This window comes from Mustela nigripes, chromosome 12 (genome assembly GCF_022355385.1).
Source record: "Mustela nigripes isolate SB6536 chromosome 12, MUSNIG.SB6536, whole genome shotgun sequence".
In the NCBI taxonomy this organism is placed as follows: Eukaryota; Metazoa; Chordata; class Mammalia; order Carnivora; family Mustelidae; genus Mustela; species Mustela nigripes.
Genome location: NC_081568.1, coordinates 118,622,210 through 118,647,500, shown reverse-complemented (window position 1 = coordinate 118,647,500; position 25,291 = coordinate 118,622,210). Strand labels below are relative to the sequence as shown.

The window sequence follows — 25,291 nt, the reverse complement described above, 5'->3', positions numbered from 1 at the left end:
AAAATGCCTCAGATATCAGTCCTGAAGTCCCCCCAAATCCAGGAAACACAAAATAGTACTCTCTCTGAGTGGTTCCCTAGAAGCCTCATCCCAACTAGGTCTGAGTGAGGGGCATACAGGGCTCCTTCCTGAAGTGAAGAGAACTATAAAGCACAGTGACAACTCTCCTCAAAGAAACCCAATCAGTACTTGAAACTCCCAAGTACACCAAGCCTTCTCTTCAATGCCCTGAAGGTGGATGATGGGTTCAGGCTAGCAAAACCAGTTCTGAGGTACCCTGTTTGCAAATCCCGAAGAGGTAGTCTAGCACTTCAATTTAAAAAGCCAAGGAACTTAACACCTACTGCTTTGTTCTTTGGTGCCTCAGCCGAAACTGAGACAGAAATATCCTGTTTCTCTTGTTTGTGGTCAGTCTCCCCCATTAAGCTATAAACTCCAGAGAGGGAGGGACCTTAGCTGTTTTATTCATCGATGTATCAGCACAGTCTAGCAGCATGCCTTGTGTAGCTTCCGGGTGGGTGCTTAATACATGTTTCTTGAAATAATGAATATAGAATAAAATGAAGATGGTAATGATACAAATATCATTTTACAGAAAAATCAAAAAAGTTAAAGAGACTTTCATATTAATCAGTAAAATATTTGATCTTGAAATAAAATATTTGATCTTGTGATTCCCTACCTTGAAAGAACCTCCTGAAAGACCTTAGTCTTAATCTTAGACTACAGTTTTCATTTTAAGCCAAAAAGTGCCTGAGGCACAGACAACAAATGCTTACACAAGAGTTAACAGATTGGATGCCGGCTGATGATGCTAATATCAATTCTTTGTCTAGACATGCAATGCCAGTTCTGCTGACACATTCTTCCAGAGCTTTTCTGCAGGATGTGAAACTGGCCTCTGGGTCAGTGATATTCAGAAATAAGCCCGAACTCTGCAGAGAAAATGCTTCAAAGGGACTCCAACCCACCCCCCCAGACTCTGACCTTGATGAGGTTTACCAAGCTCTCTTCTACAAGGGCAGGTGGAAAAATAGGGAGGCACCACTATATTTTATGGAGGCTGATACCAGGCTCTTCTTGTCACTTGGCAAAAGGGTGGGAGGTGACGAAGAAGCTGAAAAAGCAAATTCCCTAAGATTCATTCCATGGTAAGCCAACCAAGTGCATGCGGATGAGAGTGTATACAAGGATTCTACCAAAATAGCCTAGCCAACACCTCCCCACGCAATGATTTCTTCTATCCATCAGTAGGTAGGAGGAGGTGGTTTAGAGTTTGGCCTCCAGCTCTGGGAAGAATGGAAAGCAGGGTTGGGGAGAAAAGAGAGCCTGGCCTTACAAGTTTGTGCCTGCTTTGCACACTCAGCCTCCTCTCAGTCAAGCTTCTCTCTGCAATTCCCTTCTGAACTCTTCACCAGAGCTGACGACAGACAGAAGATTCCAGATGCCAAGTCAGAACCCGAAGAAACTGTCTCACATAGAAATTGCATTTAAAAAGAAATCTTCAAAACAATGGGAATTTTGGTTAAATTAAGACTCACCTAAGGAAGATTAGGAAGCTAACACAAATATAACAGTGACAAAATTCTGCACTAGAAGTTTAGACCTTAGGAAACATCTATGTTGATGCCTCATATTTTACAAGTGAAGACTCTGAGGTTCTTGAGAGGTTAAGTGATATGACCAAGGTCACACAGCTTTCAATGGAACCTGTTTCTTCCCACTGTAGTGCCCTGCCCTTTCCAATACATTATGTAGCCTTCTGTGTATAATAACCAAGCCCTTCTTCACTCATACCAGGTAGAGTAGGAGATTGCAACTACACTTCTGAAATGGATCAGATAATTTAAATAGTCTCCAATGTAACTGTACCTCATGCTGTTGTGCTAGCAAATATTAAAATAAGATGGTATCTTTGGTTCCAGAAATTTAACTTCAGAGTTACACAAGTTGCTTTGGCTTGAGCATTTAAACTAAAGTTGAGTCCTAACTCTGACCCTGACTCACCAGGATGCTTTGGACTAGTCACAAGATTGTCTCAGTTTCTTCATCTGTTCAGTGGGAAGAGTAATGCTGATCTGTCACTTGTTAATTTAAGGAAGCTGCTCGTCTAGTAGCTACTAAATAATTATGTGTATGTGCTTGTGGGGGGGGGGGGGGAATCCTATAAAGGATTCTAAGTATGGACTGAGACCATATAATGAAGGCATCAATATATATATATAACTCAGATGCTTTCTAATAACTGTGACATATAGAATTTTAGTTTGCCCAACTAAGACAGGAGAGTGCTACCAGTCTAACATGTTTCTACAAAGAACCACCTCATCATCATATTGTTTCACAATATCAGAGATGTTAATTAAGCCTGTAGAATTTAAGAAACAAAATTGAAATGAAAATTTGCCTCAAAGCTACTTAGACTGAACATAAAGCATATTCCAAAGGTTTTATCTGCCAAATAAGGTCTTTCCATCAGCAGAGGAAAATAGGAATTGCTTTCCCATGACCAAAGAGTCATTATGTGCCTGGGAATCCTGTTCACCAGTATCAATTTTTGTGAAAGCACCAAAAAAAAAAAAAAAAAAAAAAAAAAAAATTCCAGCCAAAAGTAGGCAACAGCAGTACAAGAGAATATAGTGAATAAATTAAATCTAAATTGTGCTTTGTTTCGCACTGACAATATTCTGTACCATGTTCTCTATCTACCACTTAGCTAACAGTGGATCTTACATGGATGAGATAAAAATAAATTTCATTCCTTTATTTTCAAAAATGCTCAAAGTCCTGATACTACCTCATTGCCAATGGACAAAATCTGTCTAGTCTCCAGCAGCATAAATAATCACTTTAACAATTACCTTCTATGCTTGGCAAAATCAGCAAAGGAAAAGAGATAGTATCTTATTTAACTAATCCTTTTTAAAAAAATATTTAATTAATTTATTTGACAGAGAAAGAGAGCACAAGCAGGGGGAACGGCAGGTGGAGGGAGAGGGAGAAGCAGGCTCTCTGTCAAGTGGGGAGCCTGATATGGAGATCAATCCCAGGACCCGATATGGGATCAATCCTGGGAGCCATCCCAGGACCCTGGGATGACGACCTGAGCCAAATGTAGATGCGTAACCAACTGAGCTTCCTAGGCACTCAGTTATTTAATTAATCCTTAACAGAACAACCAAAATCGCTTGATAACAAGGGTTTACTCAATTATTTGTAACAGACAAAAAAGTTTTCACAACAGATTTTTCTTTTGAGATACCAATGTTATTAGGTACTCTGTTTAATGCCACCCAGAAAATTAGGATGAAAACAAACAAACAAAAAACTACTCAGAGAAGAAAATAAATATTTTGAAAGTAATAACAACATTTGAATAATTACAAGCAGAGGTATATATATGGGTTTGAGGACTCACAGGATTCTTTCTACTTCCTGTTCGACCTAATCAAAGAATATGGGACACTGAAGTTAGTTAGATGCTATAGCAGAGATAGTTAGGGCTTACTATGCCTGTCCTCCTACATTTCCCAGCTTCCTTTTCACTTAGGTCGAGGTCACGCACCAATGGGTGCACGTTCAGACCAACGGACTCTGAGAAGAGGTAACGTGCGTCACTTCTAGGCTGGGGAAGTTAAGAGCCGGTGTGCCTTGTTTATTTCTCTTTTCCCTTCCCTGCCTCAGCAACAATGAGCACTACATCTTCCAAATACTGTAGCACCTGCAGAGGAATGTTACTGACTCATATTGAGCTTTACATAAATAAGAATAAACTTTTGTTATGTTAAGGTAAGGGGATTTCAGGGGTTGATGTTGTGGCTCTAGGATCAATAACCCTGACAAACATAAATGCCCTATGTTAACATGTTCATGATGTCCTGAAACTTAAATCTATACTACTGACACCAGGCTTTGAAAAACACCACTAGAGGAAAAACAATAGATTTCCTTCTTTTTTCTTTTTCTTCTTGCTCTTTCTGGCCCTGCACAGTCAAAGGCAGTGGTTCTCAAAGTGTGGTTCCCAAGACCATTAGCATCAGTATCCTCTGGGAGTTTCTTAGAAATTCTAATTTCCAGACCCTCCCCCAAGCCCACTTAATCAGAGCCTCGGGGAGTGCAGCCCAGCAATCTGGTTTTAACACACCCTCCAGTAATTCCAATGAACACTTAAGTTTGACAACCAATGGCCAAAGGTAACCTTCCCCTGAGTCCACTTGAATGTGATCATCACGCAGCTAATTTTCCCCTTTATAGAATATGCATTCAGGAGACCTAATGCTGAATTTCCTAGGCTTTTTATGCCTCTCTTTTTTTCAAGCATCAGCTTTTATATTGATTAGCTAATAAACAGATTTACTATCATAGATTAAAGATAACTGTAAAATCTTTGTCACAGCCTCCACTGAGAAGTGGTCTTATTTCCTCACCCCCCCCCCCCTTGAATATAAGTTGGGCCTGTGACTGCTCTGACCAATAGAATGCAAGGGAAGTGAAGCTGTGCAACTTTCAGGCTGGGCTTTAAGGGGACTGGCAGCTTCCACTTCCTGCCTCTTGAAACCTAACAGCCATGCTACAGGGAAGCTTAAGCAGCCATAGGAAGAAGCATAGGAGGTCTTGAGGAATCAAGACACCTAGCAGACAGTCCCTGCTGAGTTCACTGAGGATGGTCAGCATCAACGGTCCACTACCAAAGTATGCCATCTTGATGCTCAGGACCAGGTAGGTGCCAAGATGGCTACATCCCCAAGTGACCTCATGTGAATCAGAAGGACTCAGCTGAACCTAATTAGCCCAGAGAATGAGGAGATATGATAAAATCAATATTGTTTTAATCCACCAAATTTGGGGGAAGAGGAAAGTTATGTAGCAATAAAGAATCAAAACGTTCAGTTTCAATGTTTTTGAAAAGTACTATCAGAGTCAAATTTCAACAGGATCTGTTTAACCAAAATTCTGTCTTGAACAAACCAACTCCTTGGCTCCCCATAATGCCATTTTCCTAATATTTCCTTCTCTTTTAGCTTAGCTCCAATAATAGCCATAAGTAGTCTCCTCATCCTCAATTCTGAAAGCTAGCAATAATTTCTCTACTAACTACCCAAGAGGTTTCAAATGGAAATCTGAGTCTTTTGTCTCCCATAGCCTCAACTATCAAGAAAAAAGAAAAGGAAATAGAAGCCGTAGGCTTATAGCCTCATCAGAGGATTTCAATAAAGTTTAGTCGGGGGAGAAGTCAGACTTTGTAACCCAAATAAAAATTTTCCTTTCCACATTCACCCCAAATGTAGTCATCAAATAAGATTAGAACCTGGTTACCAGAAAGTGTAAAGCTACAAAAATCCTAGTTTTGAATTTCTTGTTGAAAGAGACACTTGCAAAATGAAGGAAAACTAATATTAAGCACTCATATCTAACTGATGGCTAAAAACAGGATCAACTGGTTGAATTTTATAGGTACCTAACAGAATTTAGGAATGAATGATTTAAAGCTTCGAGTCAAAAACTAACCATTTAAAGTATAAGTACATCCCCAGAAGCTGTAAGTAACAAAGGACCAATCTTGCAAAGAAATTGCACCCAAAAAACGATGCGGGGCAGTAAGCCCTTAGACAGTAAGCAGCCTATTTTTGGTTCTCTATCCTCATGATCCCACACGATGTGTGACATATAGAAAATGTCCAGTATGTGTTTATGAATGAATGAATGAATGAGAGTCACGGCAAAGGAAGAAGCAAAAAAGAACAAAGTGAGAGGAAGGAGTGCTAGGAAGACATTTCACATATAAATCCCTCCAGGAGCAGACACCACTGAATTTTTCAAAGGTGTTTCTCAACTTCAGAGTTCTAATACATAAGCAACTGGAATATAAACCTTGGTCAGCACACGTAAAGAGCAGTAGCCAAACAGGCCCTGCAGCTTTGAGCTCCTCAAGACAAGTCAGGCCCAGGCAGAGGAGCAACAAGGTTTACAGCACCTTAAAAGGACTTAAAGAAAGAGAAGTTCTCATACCCCTTCTGGCCAGTCCCTCACATCTTTAAGAGAAAGGAATTGGTAATCATGTCATAATAAGAGGAGTTACCTGCAATTAAGAGGAAGTCAATTCTATATGTAAAGAAGCCTCTCTCTACCCGGAAACTTCTAATACACCGAAATTCCTGATGCTGACATTCAAACATTAAAATTTCCACTAGGAGGGACAAATTTTCACATAGGGCGATAGTCATGTGCTAACAGTCATGGTTGATGTTTGCTGGCTATTAAAATACCTGTAAGTTTTGTTCTAACTTCTTTTCACTATCTAATTTTATATAAGCAAATTATTTAAGTTATTGTTTATTTTCTTACTCTAATCCTCAAAGGTCATCCTATCAAGTATATGTATATAAGTAAACAGCCCCCAATATGCTTGCTCACCTAATATTTTCCTAATACCTTCAGAAATACAAATGAGTTTCAATTCACCAATAAGCAAAAATTTAAAAATAATCTTTCGATAAGTCAAACTCAAAATCGTTCTGTTTTCCGACAGTATCCAAACCAAGGTCCACAAACACTTTAGGTTATATATATTTGCCACATTTCACAATACATAAAATCAAAAAGTCAAATTGTGGGCCTGCGGGCACCTGGCTCAGTTGGTTAGGCAACTGCCTTCAGTTCAGCTCAGGTCCTGATCCTAGAGTCTCAGGATTGAGTCCCACATCGGGTTCCCTGCTCAGCAGGGAGTCTGCTTCTCCTTCTGACCTCTCCCCTCTCTTGTTCTCTCTCATTCTTTCTCTCTCTCAAATAAATAAAACCTTTAAAAAAAATTGTGGACCTGCAAGAAAATGTTTCTTACTAGCTGGTCCAAATCATTTCACAGATAGAAAAACTCTGAGGTCTATAGAACTGAAGTAACTTAACCTTGTTAGAGTAAGAGGCTGCCAAAGCACCACTGTTGATGGACAGATTCATCCATTCAGTAGTCATGCATTGAGCAGGTAGCTGGGGCTAGGCACTCTACCTACCCTTGGAGTACAAGGATGAAAATGAAGTCACTCTGTTATTCTCTTACACATATTACCTATCTATACATCCAATTATTTCCTTTGGTATGCATTGAATTGCATTATTTTCATTTACAGCAATTTACCTTTAAATCATGATGATATCTTTATTTGCCCATGGGGCAAATCACATTATGGAAATTCAGACTCTGTAATGTTGACTGATATTCCCAAGTGACTCAGTGGCACCAGAGTGTCAAACTTCAGGGTCTCTACTTAATTCAAATGAATCACAATGTCTCTCAGAAATAGATCTCCTTTTGGATGTCTGATTGGATTGGAGTAGGTAATAATACAGTAACCAGCAAGCAGCAAGAGCCAATTAGTACAAGCCTCATGAAGGTGTTTTGATGTGCTTCATTTTGAAAGAGGAATGAGAGGTTGCCAAATTTCAGACAAGTCATGTTTGCTCCTGTACTTGAACTGAAGGATACAAAATTTTCTTGAGTAAATTTTTAATCTTTTCCTGGCTGCAACTCTACCACATCTCTTCCCATGTCAATGCATTAAAGGATATGCAGTCGAAAGCTCGCTTTGGGCTTCAAGAGAAGAAAATAAATTCAATGACAAGTAAAAACAGGAAGTGCCATCCTAGGATAATTTAACAATCACAGTTTTTGAAATCTGTTAAGAAACTCAAATTCCGGGCGCCTGGGTGGCTCAGTGGGTTAAGCCGCTGCCTTCGGCTCAGGTCATGATCTCAGGGTCCTGGGATCGAGTCCCGCATCGGGCTCTCTGCTCAGCAGAGAGCCTGCTTCCTCCTCTCTCTCTCTCTGCCTACTTGTGATTTCTCTCTGTCAAATAAATAAATAAAATCTTTAAAAAAAAAAAAAAAAAAAAGAAACTCAAATTCCCACAGTCCGCTCAGAGAAAAATACTATCTCTTTGCTTAATCTGGCTTTTATGCTGTATCTGTAAAACATGGAGTAAACTGATCTGGCAATTTTATGCTCAATTTAGTCAGTGTAAACAATGACGTGCACAATTCAAGTTTCAAAACATAATATGATATAGCCAATTGGGGTGTTTACATTGACCAAATTAACTAGATTATTGCTAAATCATTTCCCTTTGTTCTTTGTGAGTATTCTTCTAAACATGGGAATTTATGAGATGTACCTGTAGTCACAGAGGGAACAAACATTTAATTATTCAAGTGGTTAAATTTTGAATGTACACCCCCTCCAAAAAATAACTTAGCTTTGGGGCGCCTAGGTGGCTAAGTCGTTAAGTGTCTGCCTTCTGCTCGGGTCGAGATCCCAGGGTCCTGGGATCGAGCCCCACATCAGGCTCTCTGCTCAGCAGGGAGCCTACTTCCTCCTCTCTCTCTACCTGCCTCTCTGCCTACTTGTGATCTCTGTCTGTTAAATAAATAAATAAAATCTTAAAAAAAAAAAAAAAAGCAACTCAGCTTACAAATTGCCCTGATGCCCGTGGCAATTACTCTCTTACACAGCCTTCTAACATGAGTACACACAGCCCCTTGGCCCTGCCTAATGTGGCCAAAACCACATGCACCCAGGTCACCGGCTGTAAGAGAACAGAACTCATCTAATACAAGCCACTGCCTCCTTTAATAACTAGAATTCATCTGCACAAACTGCTTGGCCTCTCAGGAGGGCACAGAATAAATCAACAATATCAAAATCAACAAGACTATCCATAGCTGTAGAGATGCAAGCTTTGGCAAGATCAAACATTTTTAAGAACATCTGGTTAGGCAGTCTGGGTTGCAGGTTGGGTAGCTGCTATTGCTTCTTCAGGTAAATCAGTTTATACTCTACCTGGGAATGGATAAAGAGCAGTACTCTTCCTGTTTCACATTAATCAAATCGCCTTTTCTGGAGAAAAAGATGAACTCTATACTGGTGGCCACATAGACGCTATTGTGATGTGTCTACGTTATTGGAATGGAGAGTGGGTCTAATTGAAGAATCTTAACCATTTCTATGCAGTGATGGAGATTCAGTTGCTAGATCTTCAACCTTTTTAAGAGCAGCCAGAGGGGTGCCTGGGTGGTTCAGTGGGTTAAGCCGCTGCCTTCAGCTCAGGTCATGATCTCAGGGTCCTGGGATCGAGTCCCGCGTCGGGCTTCCCCTCTCTCTGCCTGCCTCTCTGCCTACTGTGCCTACTACCTATTGCCTACTGTGATCTCTCTCTGTCAAATAAATAAATAAAATCTTAAAAAAAAAAAAAAAGAGCAGCCAGAAATTCAAATTTTTATTATAAATTCTACTGATTTATTTTAACTTCAAGAGACCAAACAAACAGGTCTGTACTTAGTTTGGCCCAATGACCACTGGTTCAAGGTCTCTTATATACACAGGGATTTTCATTTATTTCATATTTAATCTACTGAATATATACTTATCTGATGATTCTTATATATTTATGATTATCTCAGTATTAGTTTTTTTTTATATATAAAAATTGTTCATTTACTCTAAAGGGCAACACAGACAAAATGCCATATAAACCCAAAGGAAGCAATGCGGCAAGGAGATACTGTTGGACTTTGGATCTGAGGCTCAAAAGCAACATAATTCAAAGTTCTGAGAAGAAAGAGGCAAAAGGCAGGAGGGAGGCTGGCTGGAGGCTCAGAATAGTTCTCCCTAAACTGTGTGAAGCATGCCTATATCTGCAAGGAAAGGAAACAAATTCCTCAGGGCTCATCAAAGTATAAAATTCATAATTTTATAGCAGTTGAAATACTGACATGAATATTAAAGTAAAAGCAAGTTTTGCATAACAATCAAAAATACACGAGACTGAAGGAAGAGACCCTGTATGAGAAACCGGGCCACCCGGTAGTGGAAGCTGCATCCCAGTGGCAGAGATGGAAAAGGTTACCCGCCCCACTCTCCCCACGTGACTAGTAATTATACATGGCAATGTTTGATTTGCAAAAATGTTGTAAACAAGTTCTTGCCAAACCAATCCCTTTCCTCTAATGGTGGCACATGGTGACTGCGTATAAAGGTGTGAATTTCTTGGCTTGTGCTCAAACCCTCTTCTTGTAGCCCACTTTGTTTTGGCCGTAAATTGTGTGAGCCTCTGTTTGGGCTGAGTCCTGGATATTTGGTTAATTTAAAAGTTCCTGTATTCCTAACAAGATCTGCTTAATTGTGATGGCTGGCCTCCAGTCCCTTTCCTCCTCAAGGATGGACAGGCCCACTGTGCCCAATGGGTACATATTTGGGTGAAACAGTAGTGGCTAAAATTGGCATTTTGGGGGTGAGGATGGATAGTGGTCCCTGAAAAGCATCCACAGTCTAAACAAGTCTCTTTCCCATGGTGTCTCTTCCTTGCCTGGAATGGCATATTTTCAGGTCATGAGGTTCATCCTGCTTCCAGGATTTTTTGTTGGGACAGCCACCAAGCCAAATGGTGGTCCTTTCTCCAGGCAGAGTCAGCTGAGGGAGATATCTGACAAATTCCATGTACCCCGGGCAGCTGTGGCCAGGCAAGCAAGGCAAGTGAGGAGGACAAGGCTGGTGAGGCTGACAAGCCTGGCAGTGGAGGCCATACTCCCTTTGTCTTGGGACTTCCCTCTGCAGCCTGCCCCCACATGGCTCAGGTTATCCCAATATTGGTTTAATTCTACATAACTTTCTTGAGTCAACTGGCTATATAGTCCCACCTATGGGACTATAGAAGACACCTATGAATAGGCTAACATTTCTTACATCAAAAAGACACAGTGGAGAAAAATCAGGAAGATATGTTGTAATAGAGGAGTGTATTCAGGATAAATGGGGTGAATTTAGGAGGTTAAGGATGGCAGATGAAGTTGAAAAGACCAGCTAGCAAAGGCCTTATATGCCATGGTGATATGGAAACCAGCAGCTACTGTGTACTAAACACATAAAATGCAGCAAACCCTGCGCTTGTACTCTGCATACATGACCCAGTTTAATTCTCATTCCATCCTTTAAGAGGAAGGGACTATTATTATCTGCATTTCACAGATGAGGAAACTAAAGTTTAGAATGTTCAAGTAAACTGCCCATGAACATGGCCATATGTGGCAAAGTCAGAATCTGGGCTCACAACCTCTATCTCATTCCCAAACCTGTTTTCAACCACTATGATATTGCTAAGGAATTTGGATTTCAGCCTGTAAGTAATGCAATACAAATGAAGAATCATAGACCCACATTATCCTATTCTGTTCTAACATTCTGTGAGCTAAATAATGAAAAATATGATTACTCTTTTGTATCTGGAAAAATCAAAAAAAGGATAAGCAATTTAAAGCAAGGGAAACAGTGGGCTCCTATCATACCAACAGCTCAGCTTCTAGTCCACAACTAATGCTGCTTTCATATGGTTGGCAAATACTACTTTTCAAACATTTGGTATGCTTTCAATAACCATACTTCTTCAAATTCAAAAATTCCAAGAGCACATGCCCAGTTAAATCCTCTTCTCAGCAGAACTTTAGCTATTTTAGCCAAGTCGTTGGGCTAATTTGTGATGTAAATCTTGAGATATACAAAATAACTACTATGACAAAGGACAGAAGTCATCGACTTCTGACCCATACCAACTCTGTGTATAGGACATACAAATCCTACTTGAATGCCATCATGAACTACTAGTATACTAAGAATTTTATATACTAGTAACTTAATAATATTCCTTGTGTTGATTTATAATTGCTGTAAAGCATTTAGGTACTCAACTTTCCAGGTTATAACCACAACATTTTATTCATGTGTGTGAAAGTTTGTCTCCATCAAGTTTCCCTGGAACAAAAATTAACACCACTGTTATTATCCAGGTCAAGGTTAATAATTAAAAAGAGATTACTTATTTATACAGTGATATAACATGGCTGAACCAAAAATATGACCAAGCTATTTCTCTGCTCATAGAGGAAAGCAGCTGTATAAATGGAACTATATTCTAGTCATTTTTGTTCCTCAGATATGTCACACAGCTGGAGAGTGTGATGCTAATGTTTTCCAGAATGAAAAAATAGAGTAAATTTTTCCATAAAAGAAAAAGATAGTGGCAACCACTTTTTCCACGCTTATAGATATGAGGAAGGAATAATACACCAACATTTTCATAAAAGGAAATTGAAGCTTAAAGAGGTAAAAGAACTTTTCCAAGTTTAAAAAATTAGGAAGTGGTAATCCCTAGAAATTGAGTCCAGAAAAATTCTAAGTCTATAAGTTTGACCACGTCAAAGTCTTACATATTAGAGAGAAAAAGAAAGAAAGAATGGAAGAAGCAAGTGATACAAAGAAGCTCATGGTTTATCTGAGACTTCATATATGAAAATGTTGGGAAACAAGTATAAAATGTATATGAAAAGTGATAGAACAAAATGTAAAGACAAATTATAGAATGGTGATATTTGCAAAATCACGACAAGCAGAAAACTAGAAATAGAAGGGAAATTCCTCAAACTGATAAACAACCTCAACAAAATATCTACTACTAACAGCATACTTACTGGAAAGAAAATGGATTTTTTTCCTCCCTTAGATCCTGAATAAGATGAGAATGCCCCATTTCACCACTTCTAGTCATCAGTGTACTTGAAATTCTAACTAGTACAATCAGACAAGCTAAAAAATGGGCAATTTTGAAAAGACACCTCACCAAAGATGGCAAATAAGTGTATGAAATATACTCAACATCCTTTATCATTAGTGAATTGCAAATTAACACAAAAATGAGATGCCTCTGCATACCTATCAGAATGGTTAAAATCCAAAAAATGAGCTGAGTGTGAGGGGCAGCTCAAAAATGATGAAATCGGGCCAAAGACATTACTGTCACAGCTATTCTTTCCAAAGGAACCCATATCTCATGGGATCTCAGAGTTCTCAGAGAAGTCAGCACGTGAATTCTAGGATGACAAACACCTAGGTTCCTTCCTTTCTTCGCCCTAACCCTTGGCAATCCACTGATCTTTCTCCCATCTCCATAGTTTCATCTTCTCTGGATGAACGAATTGGAATCATAAGGTGTGTAACGTTTTTATGTAGCTTCTTTCAGTTAGTAATATTGCATTTAAGTTTCCTCACTATGTCTCCTCATAGTTTCATAGCTCATTTCTTTTTATCACTGAGTAACATTACATTGCCTGACTGTACCCCATTTTATGTATCTTTGTAACTATTGAAGGACATCTCAGGTGCTTCCACATTTGGACAGTTATGAATAAAGCTGCTATTAACATTAAAAAAATTCAAAACATTGACAATATCACTTGCTGACAAGGATACAAAGCAACACAAGTTCTCATTCAGTAGAGGTTACAGCTAGTTTAGAAGACATTCTGGTAACTTCTTACAAAACTAAATCTTGTTTTACCATATGATCCAATAACTATATTCCTAGGTATTTACCAAAATGTAAACTTATATTCATATAAAACATGCACCTTAATGTTTATACAGCTGTATTCACAATTAACAAAAACTGGAAGTCACCAATAAATTCTCTAGTAAGTACATGGATAAGTGAACTATAATGTGTCCATATAATGAAATATTAAATTATTTTAAAGAGATATTACCTATAAAACTATAACTATAAAACTACATGTATCAGTCTTAACTACCTATTGTTAAATAAAAGAAATCAGTCTGAAAGGGCTGTGTAAGGTATCCAAATACATTCCAATTCTGTCACACTCTAAAATAAAAAACTAGTGAGATTGTAAAAAGATCAGTAGTTATGGAGGGGGAAAGAGTTAATAAGGGTTGAATAAGCACCAGGGCTATTTGAGGGCATTAAAACTATTCTATATGTTACTATAATGGAGGACACATGATACTATGAATTTGTAAAAACACATAGCCTTTTATAGCAGAGAATGAACCTCAATGTACACAAATTTTAAAAATATTATTTAGGAGGTCAGAGAATTTAGGATGGAATAGTGAATGTAACAAAACAATCTAATCATATTACAAATATCTGAAACTACAGAAGGAAACAGGGCAAAGGTCCTGACCTAAGTAACTGGAAATGGGTAGATTCTACTAAGACTAAAGGCAAAACAAAACAAGTACTGAAGTCGTGCTGGTAATGTTCTCTCTCCTGGGGTAAGTACATGTTAACAATTTTGATGCCACAATATATAATGGTAAATTTTTAAAAAAATGTATGGCGTTGGTGGGAGCCAGGTTTCTCATTGTTGGAGTGGGAGATTACAAATAAATAAGAGAAGGAAACAGAATGAGCCATGTGCTAATGGACTAGAATTGGAAACATCAATAGAACTTGGGTGTAGTATAATATAGATACAAAGGGTTATATATAGAAAACATTCTTCATATACCTATATACACACATTTTTCATACTGCTCTCAGCTAATCCCATAGCAACAGCATACCTAATGTCCAGATGTTATTTTCTAATATTATTGTCCTGTAAAAGGAACCAGGGTCCCTTAAAGAAGTGGCTGATTCTAGGACTGGAGCAAGAAATATACCGGATGAGTCTGGAACATCGTGTAGTACCTGTAAAGAAGTACTAAAAAAAAAAAAAAAAAAATTTAAAAAGCACAATGACAGGAGTATGAATAAATAAAGGAATAAAGGAAGGAAAGAGTCAAATGCCTCTTGTAGAATTACAAATAATCTACATAGATGCTGTACCCTCAAAAGAGGTGGAGCATAACTCCCCAACTCCTTGAATGTTTGGGCTGCACACAGTAACTTTCTTTCCTAGTACGGTAGTATGGAAAATGGGAGTGGTAAGGGGAGAGTAACTTGATAGTGAAGAACTACAATACGACCATAGCCAAGTGATTAAGGTGATTACTAATAACAAGTACTGTTGCTGGAATGTACTTGTGAAATGATCCAATGAAAATGGCACTTTATTAACTATGGAGAACAAGCTGATGGTTACCTCAGGGAGGTGGTTGGGAGGTTGGGTGAAATAGAGACGGGGATTAAGGAAGATACCGTACCTATTGTGATGAGCCCCAAGTGTTGTATGTAAGTGATGAATCACTAAACTTTACACCTGAAACTAATACTACACTCTGTTGACTAACAGGGATTTAAATAAAAACTTGGAAAAATGGTATTTTATCCCTGCTATCATCTTCCCAAATAGCATTAACTCCATCTAATCATGAAATAAAGAGACAAAGCTCAGCTGAGGGGCATTCTACAAAATATCTAAACAGTACTCCTCAAAATTGTCAAGGTCATCAAAAACTAGGAATGTCTAAGAAACTTTCATAGCACAGAGGAGCTTAAAGAGACATGGCAATTAAATGTAATGTGGTATCCTGGATGGTATCTGGAAATAGAAAAAGAACATTAGAAAAAATAACTAAGCATATCTGAATAAAACATGGGCTTTAGTTAATAACAAGGTATCCCTGTTGGTTCATTAATTGTGACCAATATACCATACTAATGTAAAATGTTAATAACAAGGGAAATGGGGTCGGAAGGATGAGGGTAATATGAGAACTTTCTTTACTATCTTCACAATTGTTCTGCAAATCTAAAGCTGTTCTAAAATTAAAAGTTTATTTTAAAAAATGCAAGTATAAGATCACTAGTTCTAAAATATAAGGAACTAAAAATTGAAAAGAAGAAAATAAACAACTCAAAATAAGAATAAGCAAAGGATAGGAGCAGGATAATCTCAGGAGTGGAAATCCAAATGACCATAAAACTTAAACAAACAAACAAACAAAATCATTGACTTTATCAGTGAACAAAAGGAATAGAAATTCAAACATGATATTCTTTTTTTAAAACATTAGTTAAACCTACATTTAAAAAACTAAAAATAACCAGTGTTTACAAAAATGTAGGAAAATGCACATATTGCTGATAGAAGTGTGAATTGCTAAAATATTTTGCAGTGTAATGTGGCAATATCCATTGCAATAAGAAATAATGCATATACACTTTGACCCAGCAACATACTTTGGGGAATCTATCCTATAGCAATTAAAGAGCCAGATTTAGGGGCACCTGGGTGGCTCAGTGGGTTAAAGCTTCTGCCTTTGGCTCAGGTCATGATCCCGGGGCCCTGGGATGGAGCCCCACATCAGGCTCTCTGCTCAGCGGGAAGCCTGCTTCTCCCTCTCTCTCTTTGCCTGCCTCTCTGCCTACTTGTGATCTCTCTCTCTCTGCCAAATAAATAAATAAAATCTTTTAAAAAAAAGAGTCAGATTTAAAAAATATATTCACAAGAGTTCTCATTATAAAATTGTAATGTTATTACACAGTATTTTTAGTTGTGAAAGATTAGAAACAACCTTAATGGCCATCAATAGGGTAGCGGGTAAATAGTTATAGTATATCAAAACTATAGAATGTTATGCCGCTATTAAAGAATATGACATATACATATTAACCAGAGAGATGCTATGATGTAATTTCAAGTAGTAAAATAAAATTTCAGAATATATATGTATGGAAGTATTTTTAAAACCCTCTGTATGTGCTTCTATGTTTAAATATTTTGGAAGACAACACCTCTTGCTGTTATCAGTTAGCATAGGACAGGGAAATGCTTTAGATTTAATCTCTTGTGACTCCTCTTATATACATACACTAAAATTAAAATAAAACATCAAACATGATTGTCATATGTTGCACTTAGCTGTACTGTGTTCAGAAAAAAAAAAAATGCCAGAGCATCAGAAAGGACTCACATGATCACTGTCTAGAAGCAACACTGTAACACAGTAAAATGAGAAGATATTCTCCATGGGACCCCAGTAACCTATTTTCTACATCAAGAGAAAATTCACCAAGTTATTTATTTTTATCAGTGACCTACATGAGAGGCATGAGCCCAGTAAGTCTGTATTTGCCTCCATGTGGGTGAAATTGTTAACTTCCTAGAGTGGAAATTGACTATGACAATTCAGAGAAACAGCATTTTTGAAAATAAAATGAAGTCCAGTGTATTCGAATATCAAATCACACACAGGAGAACCAAAAACAATAATTTTAATTCAGATGACATCTGATGTCTGAAACCAGAAGTCTAGTCAGGAAGAGTTGGAAGATGTAATAAACAGATAAAAACCCAAATAGGTAACTCTAGAAAGAAAAGGCCAGAAAATAAAAAACCTAGCAGAACATTATAAATGGCTCCATTTCTTCTGTACTCAACACTCAAAGCTTCGTTCAGCAACACAGATGAAAGATGGCATCTGAAGCTCCTCAACCTACCCAGTAAACATTTGGCCATAGTTAAAATCATATACTGTTGGATGCAAAGCAATGTCAATGAATGTTCTGAAGGAAAGAGGCGGGGGCGGGGGGGGGGAAGAGAAAGGGACAGAACAAGGCAATTAGAAGCAAAATAAATGATGAAAATTTTTGATACAGAAATAGCTAATCTTAAATTTGAAAAGCTATATAAAGGAAGAATTTCTAGAGTTTTTGTGAAGTGAAAGAGCAAACAAAAATAAAACTACAGTGTTCTAGCCAACCTGGTTATCCCTGATCTTGCAAATGGAAGGAAAATATGTCCCAGTCAGAGTAAAACTCCAAAATGTGAGTTTTATGAGAAAGCTTGAAGCATAATGACTCGAATCCATAATAACTTTTCTAGACAAGTGGATGAAACAGAACATACTACAAGGAGCAAGGCACAGAGGACTGTACATACCAAATAAGGATATCAGTATATTTCAGATTAGAGCTTCAGAAATATTATGAAGACAGCAAGCAAGTCAGGCTCCAGGCATAGCAAAATTGTAGTGATTTCTTTGGAACTCTACCTGTCACATAAGGGGTACATATTTACTCCAGAAGATCTCAAGAAGGAAAATAAAATGTTTTGGGTTTTTTCTTTTTTTTTAATAATTAAAAAATTTTTTTATAAATATATAATGTATTATCAGCCCCAGGGATACAGGTCTGCAAATCACCAGGTCTACACACCTCACAGCGCTCACCATAGCGCATACCCTCCCCAGTGTCCATAACTGCACCACCCTCTCCCTTCCCCTCCTCCCCCTGGCAACCTTCAGTTTGTTTTGTGAGATTAAGAGTCTCTTAGGGGGAAAAAAAAAAAAAAAAAGAATCTCTTAGGGTTTGTCCCCCTCCGGATCCCATCTGGAAAATAAAATGTTTTAAAAGCCTTGCTTATACCCAAGGCATTTGCTTCTGCAAAAAGAAGAAAGAGTATTAAAGAATAAGCTATGACCAACTAAAAGAAAACTAATATTTAGAGATTTGCAAATGTGTCTCCTCTGATTCAAAAAATACTTTGTTTCTTTTTTTTTTTTTTTTTTTTTAAAGATTTTATTTTATTTATTTGACAGAGAGAAATCACAAGCAGGCAGAGAGGCAGGCAGAGAGAGAGGAGGAAGCAGGCTCCCTGCTGAGCAGAGAGCCCGACGCGGGACTCGATCCCAGGACCCCGAGATCATGACCCGAGCCGAAGGCAGCGGCTTAACCACTGAGCCACCCAGGCGCCCCACTTTGTTTCTTTTTTTAAAAAAGATTTACTTATTTCCTTGAGAGAGACTGAGAGTACCAGAGTGGGGGGATGGTCAGAGGAAGAGGAAGAGGGAGAGACTCTCAAGCAGACTCCCCATTTTGAGCATGGAGCCCAATGTGGGGCTTGATCTCACAACCCTGAGATTATGACCTGGGCCAAAATCAACAGTCAGTCCCTTAACCAACTAAGCCACCCAGGCACCATAAGACATTTTGTTTCTTATCATAGATGCCTCAAAACTCTCTAGTAGATACACAAAAGGGAAAGGAATCAAACCACACCATTTCAGAAAGAAAAAAAAGAAAGAAAATAACTGAATCACAGAAGAGAACAAGAGATGAGAAAAGGAAAAAAGGATTATAAAACAGCCAGAAAACAACTAACAAAATGGCAATAATAGGCCCATACTTACTAATAATGACTTCAACCATAAAAGGACTAAATTCTTCAATCAAAAGACACAAGTCCCTAAATGGATTAAAAAAAAAAAAAAAAAAACTATATGCTATGTACAAGAGAATGACTTCAATTGTAAGAACACACTTAGACTAAAAGTGAAGGTATAGAAGATATTCCACACAAATGGAAATCAAAAGAATTTAGAGGTAGCTATACTGATAGCAGACAAAATAGACTTTAAGACAAAGAATGTAAGAAAAGGCAAAAAAAAAAAAAAGCCATTACATAACAAAAAGAGTCAATTCATCAAGAGGATATAATATTCATATATACATATATATGTATATGCATGATAAATAGGAGCTCCTAAGTATATAACACAAATATTAAAAATCTGAAAATAAATGACATTACAATAATAGATTTTTTTAAAGGTTTTGTTTATTTTTTTGAGATGGAGAGTCAGAGATAGAGATAGAGAGAGAGAGTGCATGAGTGGGGGGAAGGATAGAGGGAGAAAGAGAAGCAGACTCCCCACTGAGCAGGGAGCCCAATGCCAGACTCAATCTCTGGACCCTGGGATCATGACCCAGCAGAAGGCAGATGCTAAACCAACTGAGCCACCCAGCAGGAGATTTTAATACCTCACATTCAACATTGGATAGATCATCCAGGAAGAAAATCAATAAGGAAACATTAAACTTAAATTATGTATTAGACCAGATGACCTAACAGACATACAGATTCTTCCAGGGATGGCTGGGTGGTTCATTTGGTTAAGTGACCAGCTCTTAATTTTGGCTCAGGTTGTGAGATTGACCCCCACATTAGGCTTCATGCTTGAGAGTTTCTCTATCCCTCTCCCCCTAGCCCTCCCCCCCATTCTTAAAAAAAAAAAAAAAGACAAAAAAAGAAAACAATAATCCATATCCAGTACACCTTCTTCTCAAGTGCACATGGAACATTCTCCAGAATAGATCATATGTTAGACCACAAAACAAGTCTCAATAAATTTAAGGTTAACGTCATATCAAGCCTCTTTTCCAACCATAAATTATAAATCAAAATGAAAACATTATAACCAATACCACACAAAATACAAAGAATCATAAGATACTACTGTAATAATTATACACCAACAAATTGGACAATCTAGAAGAAATGGATATATCCTGAAAATGATACAACCTACCAATACTGAAACATGAAGAAATAGAAAATCTGAATAGACCAATTACTAGTAAGGAGATTGAATTAGTAATCAAAAAACTCCCAACAAAGGAAAATCCAAGACCAATGGCTTCACTGGTGAATCCTACCAAACATTTTAAAAATAACTAACACCAATACTTCTTAAACTCTTTTAAAAAAATAGAAAACTTCCAAACTCATTATATGAGGCCAACATTACCTTGATACCAAAGCCAGACAAAGAATATACAAGAACACTGTAGACCAACATCCCTGATGAATATAGATGTAATAATTCTTAGCCAAAATAAACCTAGAGGGTATTTTGATAAGTGAAATAAGTCAGACAAAGACAAATACCATATGATATTGCTTATATATGGAACCTAAAAAACAAAGAATCAGAGAAAGAATCATAAATACAAGTAACAACTGGTAATTGCAGAGGGGAGGGGACTGAGAAGGGAGGGATAAAATAGGTAAATGTACAAACTTCCAGTTATGAAATAAATAAGTCATGGGGATTAAAAAAAATCACATAGGGAATATAGTCAATAATATTGTAATAACAGTATATGGTGATAGATGGTAACTATACTTACCATGCTGAGCATAATGTAACATACAGAACTGTCTAATTGCTATGTTATATACCAAAACTAATGTAACACTGTATGTCAGTTATACTTTAGTTACAAAAAAAATTGGGAGTGAGATACCTGGAGGCTCAGTTGGTGAAGTGTCTGTCTTCAGTTCAGGTCACGATCCCATGCAGGGTCCTGGGATTGAGTCCTGCATCAGGCTCCTTGCTCAGCAGGGAGCCTGCTTCTCACTCTGCCTGCTGCTCTCCCTGCGTGTGCTTTCCCCTTCTCTCTGTCAAATAAATAAATAAAACTTAAAAAAAAGAGAGAGAGAGAGAAAGAGTGCAACAAGATGAGAATAGAAAGGCAGATGAAAAAATCTTCAGCAAAATATTAACAAATTCAACAGTACATTAAAAAGATCATACACCACGATCAAGTGGGATTTATTCTAGGGATGCAAGGATGGTTCAACTTCTGTAAATCAATTATATGATGCAGTGCATTACAAAACAAAGGATAAAAATCACATTATCATCTCAGTAGCTGAAGAAAAGCATTTGACAACATTTGACATCCATTTATGATAAACGAACCCTCTCAACAAAGTGGGTGTAAAGGGAACATACTTCAATACAGTAAACGTTATATAGAACAAGCTCACAGCTAATATTATACCCACTGATGAAAAGCAGAATGCTTTTCCTCTAAGATCAGGAACAAAACAGGGTTGCCTACTCTTGCCATTTTCATTCAACATAGTACTGGAAGTCCTAGGCAGAGCAGTAAGGTAAGAAAAAGAAAGAAAAGGCATCTAAGTGGAAAGAAAGCAGTAAAGCTTTCTCCATTTTGTGATATTATGTATAGAAAACCCTGAGGACTCAACAACAACAACAAAAACAACAACAAAACAAAATCAAAAACCTGTTAGAACTAATAAATGAATACAGTAACATTGCAGGACACAAAAGCAATATATAAAACCAATTGTGTTTTTATATACCAATACTCAACTAACAGAAGGAGAAATTTCAATTTATGATTGAATCAAGAACAATAAAATACATAGGAGTAAACTTAACTATGAGGAGAAAGACTTATATACTTAAAACTATAAGACACTGATGAAAGAAATTAAAGAGGAAACAAATAAATGGAAAGATATCCTCATGGATTGGAAGAATTAATATCATTGAAATGTTTCTACTACCCAAAGTAATCTACAGAATCAATGCAATACCTATCAAAATTTCAAATACATATTTCACAGAAATGGAAACAACAGTCCTAAAATTTGTGTGGAACCACAGAAGAGCCCAAATAGTAAAAGCAATCTTAAGAAAGAAAAACAAAGCTGGAGGCATCACACTTCCTGATTTCAAACTATATTACAAAGCTATAGTAATCAAAACAGTGTGGTATTGGGCATAGAAACAGACCCATAGATCAATGGAACAGAATAGAGAGCCCAGAAATCAGTCAATTAATTTTGTAAAAAGGGATCAAAGATATACAATGGAAAATGGATAGTCTTGTCAAAAAATGGTGTTGGAAAAACTAGATAGCCACATGGAAAAGAATCAAACTGGAACTCTATCTTACACTATATGAAAAAATTTACTCAAGACTTGAGCATAAGATCTGAAATCATAAAATACCTAGAAGAACACATAGAGGGTAAACTCATTGTCATGGGTTTTAGTAATGATTTTTTTGATTTGATATCATAAGCAAAGGAAGCAAGATGACAAACAAGTGGGACTACATTTAAAAAGTTTCTGCACAGCGAACAAAATCAGAAACTAAATGAAAAGTATACCTATAGAATAGGAAAAAATATTTGCAAACCACATTTCATGTAATAAACCTATAAACATATAAAAAATATAATAGGCTGATATCCAAAATATAACACGAACTTATACAACTCAATAGCAACAAAACATACAACCCAATTAAAAATGGACAAAGAATCCGAATAGATATTTTTCTAAAAAAAATATACAGATGGCCAACAGATTGTGAAAATATGCTCAACATCACTAATAATCAGGGAAATGTAAATCAAACCACAATGAGATACCAGCTCACACTTGTTAGAAAGGCTATCTTCAAAAAGACAAGAAATAACAAATGCTAGTGAGAATGTGGAGAAAAGGGGAACTTCGTACACTGTTAATGGGAATGTAAAATTGGTATGGTCACTATGGACTTTCCTCAAGAAATAAAAACTGAACTACCACATGATCTAGCAAATCCCACTTACCTAGCCAAAGGTAATCAACCATTAACCCAAAGAGATAATAAGTACTGTCATATTCATTGCAGCATTATTTACAATAACCAAGCCCTAGAAACAACCTATGTTTTTGGCCATGGGTGAATGGATAAAGAAAATGTTGTATATACATACAATGGAATGTTATGTAGCATTTAAAAAGAAAGAAATGCTACCATGTGCAGAAACATGGATGGACTTTGAGGGCATTGTGCTAAGTGCAATAAGCCAGACAGACAAAGACAAATACTTCATGGCATCAATTACAGCGAATTCTAAAAACAAACAAACAAACAAACAAAAACAAAAACAAAAAAAACCCTCATAGGAACACAGAGTAGAAAAGCACTTGCCAGGAGCTGAGGACTGGGGGAAATAAAGAAATGTTGGTAGAAAAGTAACAAACTTTCAGTTATAAGAGGAATAAAATATGAGTATCTAACATATACACAGTGATTGTAACTGATAACACTCTATTGTATAATTGGATGTGGTCAGAGTAGAACTTCACACACACACATACACACACACACACACAGGTCAATATATAAGGTAATGGATGTGTATTTACTTGATGAAGTGAATCCTTTCACAATATATACACATCAAATCATCAAAAGGTTCATTGTAAGTATCTTACTATTTTATTTTTCAACTATACCTCAATAAAAAGAAGAGTAGACAAAAACTATTAGAATTGCAGATCCACAAGAATACGAGTTTCATCCATATCCAGTGGGAAGTTAGAGTTCTTCTAACTTTTCTTTCATTAAAACTGATGTCAGGAAAGGCAAAACAGTCTTAGTTTTCCTTCTCAGAACTCTCTAAGTTATGTATCATATCTTTGAAAAGTCCCTTAACTTTGGAGGTTAAGAATAGTTGGCACTGTGGCACCTGGGTGGCTCAGTGGGTTAAATCTTCTGCCTTCGGCTCAGGTCATGATCCCAGAGTCTTGGGATCGAGCCCCACATCGGGCTCTCTGCTCAGCAGGGAGCCTGCTTCCCCCTCTCCCTCTGCCTGCCTCTCTGCCTACTTGTGATCTCTGTCTGTCAAATAAATAAATCAAATCATTAAAAAAAAAAAAAAAAGAATAGCTGACACTGACCCTAAGGACAAATACATCAAGAACCCATTTCTGCCCAATCTTTGTGCCTACAGGGATTCAGCCATGGCTGGATCCTTATGGCAACCAGAGGGATTGCTCCTTACCCTATCAGAGGCCTATGACTCAATTTTTGGGAGGTTTGTTTGATGGGAAGCAGAAAAGACCTAAATGAAAATCAAAATACAGGATAGGCCCATGGATTTCTCTGAACTACAGGAAGAGATAGGTGGTAAGCCAGTGGTTCCCAAAGGGACAGGAGGACATCTCAGTAAAGGATTTTTTCACTCAACCAAAATTTATGGAGTGTTTACTATAAAATGGCAATGGGAATACAGCAGGGAAAAAGCCACAAGTTCCTGTCTCTGGTAGGAAGAGAAATTGCATATAAATAAGCTACAGATCGTAACAAGTGTTGTGAAAGAAAGCAATGTGGCAAAGGCAGACAGTTTTCAACAGAATAGACAGGGAAGACGTCCACAAGGAGGGATATTTGAATTGACATGGAAGGATGACAAGATGGGGATGGAATGAGGAGAAATGCATGTGCGAATGTAGCAAGAACAAAAACCCTAAGGCAGGAGAAATCATGGCACCTGTTGGGCCATGATTGGGGAAGTATGCTAGGAGCCTACTGAGAGCAGGTGGTACTGGGTGAGGGGCCAGCTTCTTCCCCAGCACTGCACGGGTATGGATTCTATCCTCAGAGATATGGGAACTCACCAGAGGATTTTTAACAAAGAAGGAGACTTAATTTTGTTTACTATTTTCATACGTATCACTCTGCTATGGAAGGAGAGGGGCATGGCAAGAGTGGGAAAAGGGTGGTTAGAATGGAGATTACAATTCTTTCACACTTGTCCAGGAAGGAGATGAAGGTGTTCTAGGTCCAGGAGTAGTACTGATATAGGAAACAAGTGAATAGTTCCAAAGTTTATTTTAGAAATAGAACTACAGGAGTGGTTCTGGGTGTGCCTGGGTAGCTCAGCTGGTTAGCCATCTGCCTTTGGCTGAGGTCATGATCTCGGGGTTTTAGGATTTTGAGCACATCGGGAGATTTGTTCAGGCACAAGTCTATTTGTCCCTCTCCCTCTGTGATCTCTCTCACTTTCACTCTCTCAAATAAATAAATAAAATCTTAAAAAGAGAGAGAGAACTAGAACTACAGAATTGCTTTCGACTTGGTTATGGAAGATAAGAGGAAAAGCAGTCAAGAATGACTCCTGGGGCACGTGG

At 37.6% G+C, this 25,291-nt stretch overlaps 1 long non-coding RNA gene and 1 pseudogene across 3 annotated transcripts in view; both read right to left on the bottom strand.

Annotated features, from left to right (window-relative positions):
- LOC132027999 (uncharacterized) overlaps nucleotides 1–25,291 on the bottom strand; it is a 109,281-nt gene that overhangs the window by 47,037 nt on the left and 36,953 nt on the right. For all 3 annotated transcript variants that reach the window (XR_009407307.1, XR_009407306.1, XR_009407305.1), the window contains exon 2: nucleotides 20,814–20,967. This is a non-coding gene — a long non-coding RNA (uncharacterized LOC132027999). The remainder of the gene's footprint in view (nucleotides 1–20,813; nucleotides 20,968–25,291) is intronic.
- Nucleotides 9,994–10,572, bottom strand: LOC132028138 (SUMO-conjugating enzyme UBC9-B-like; annotated as a pseudogene).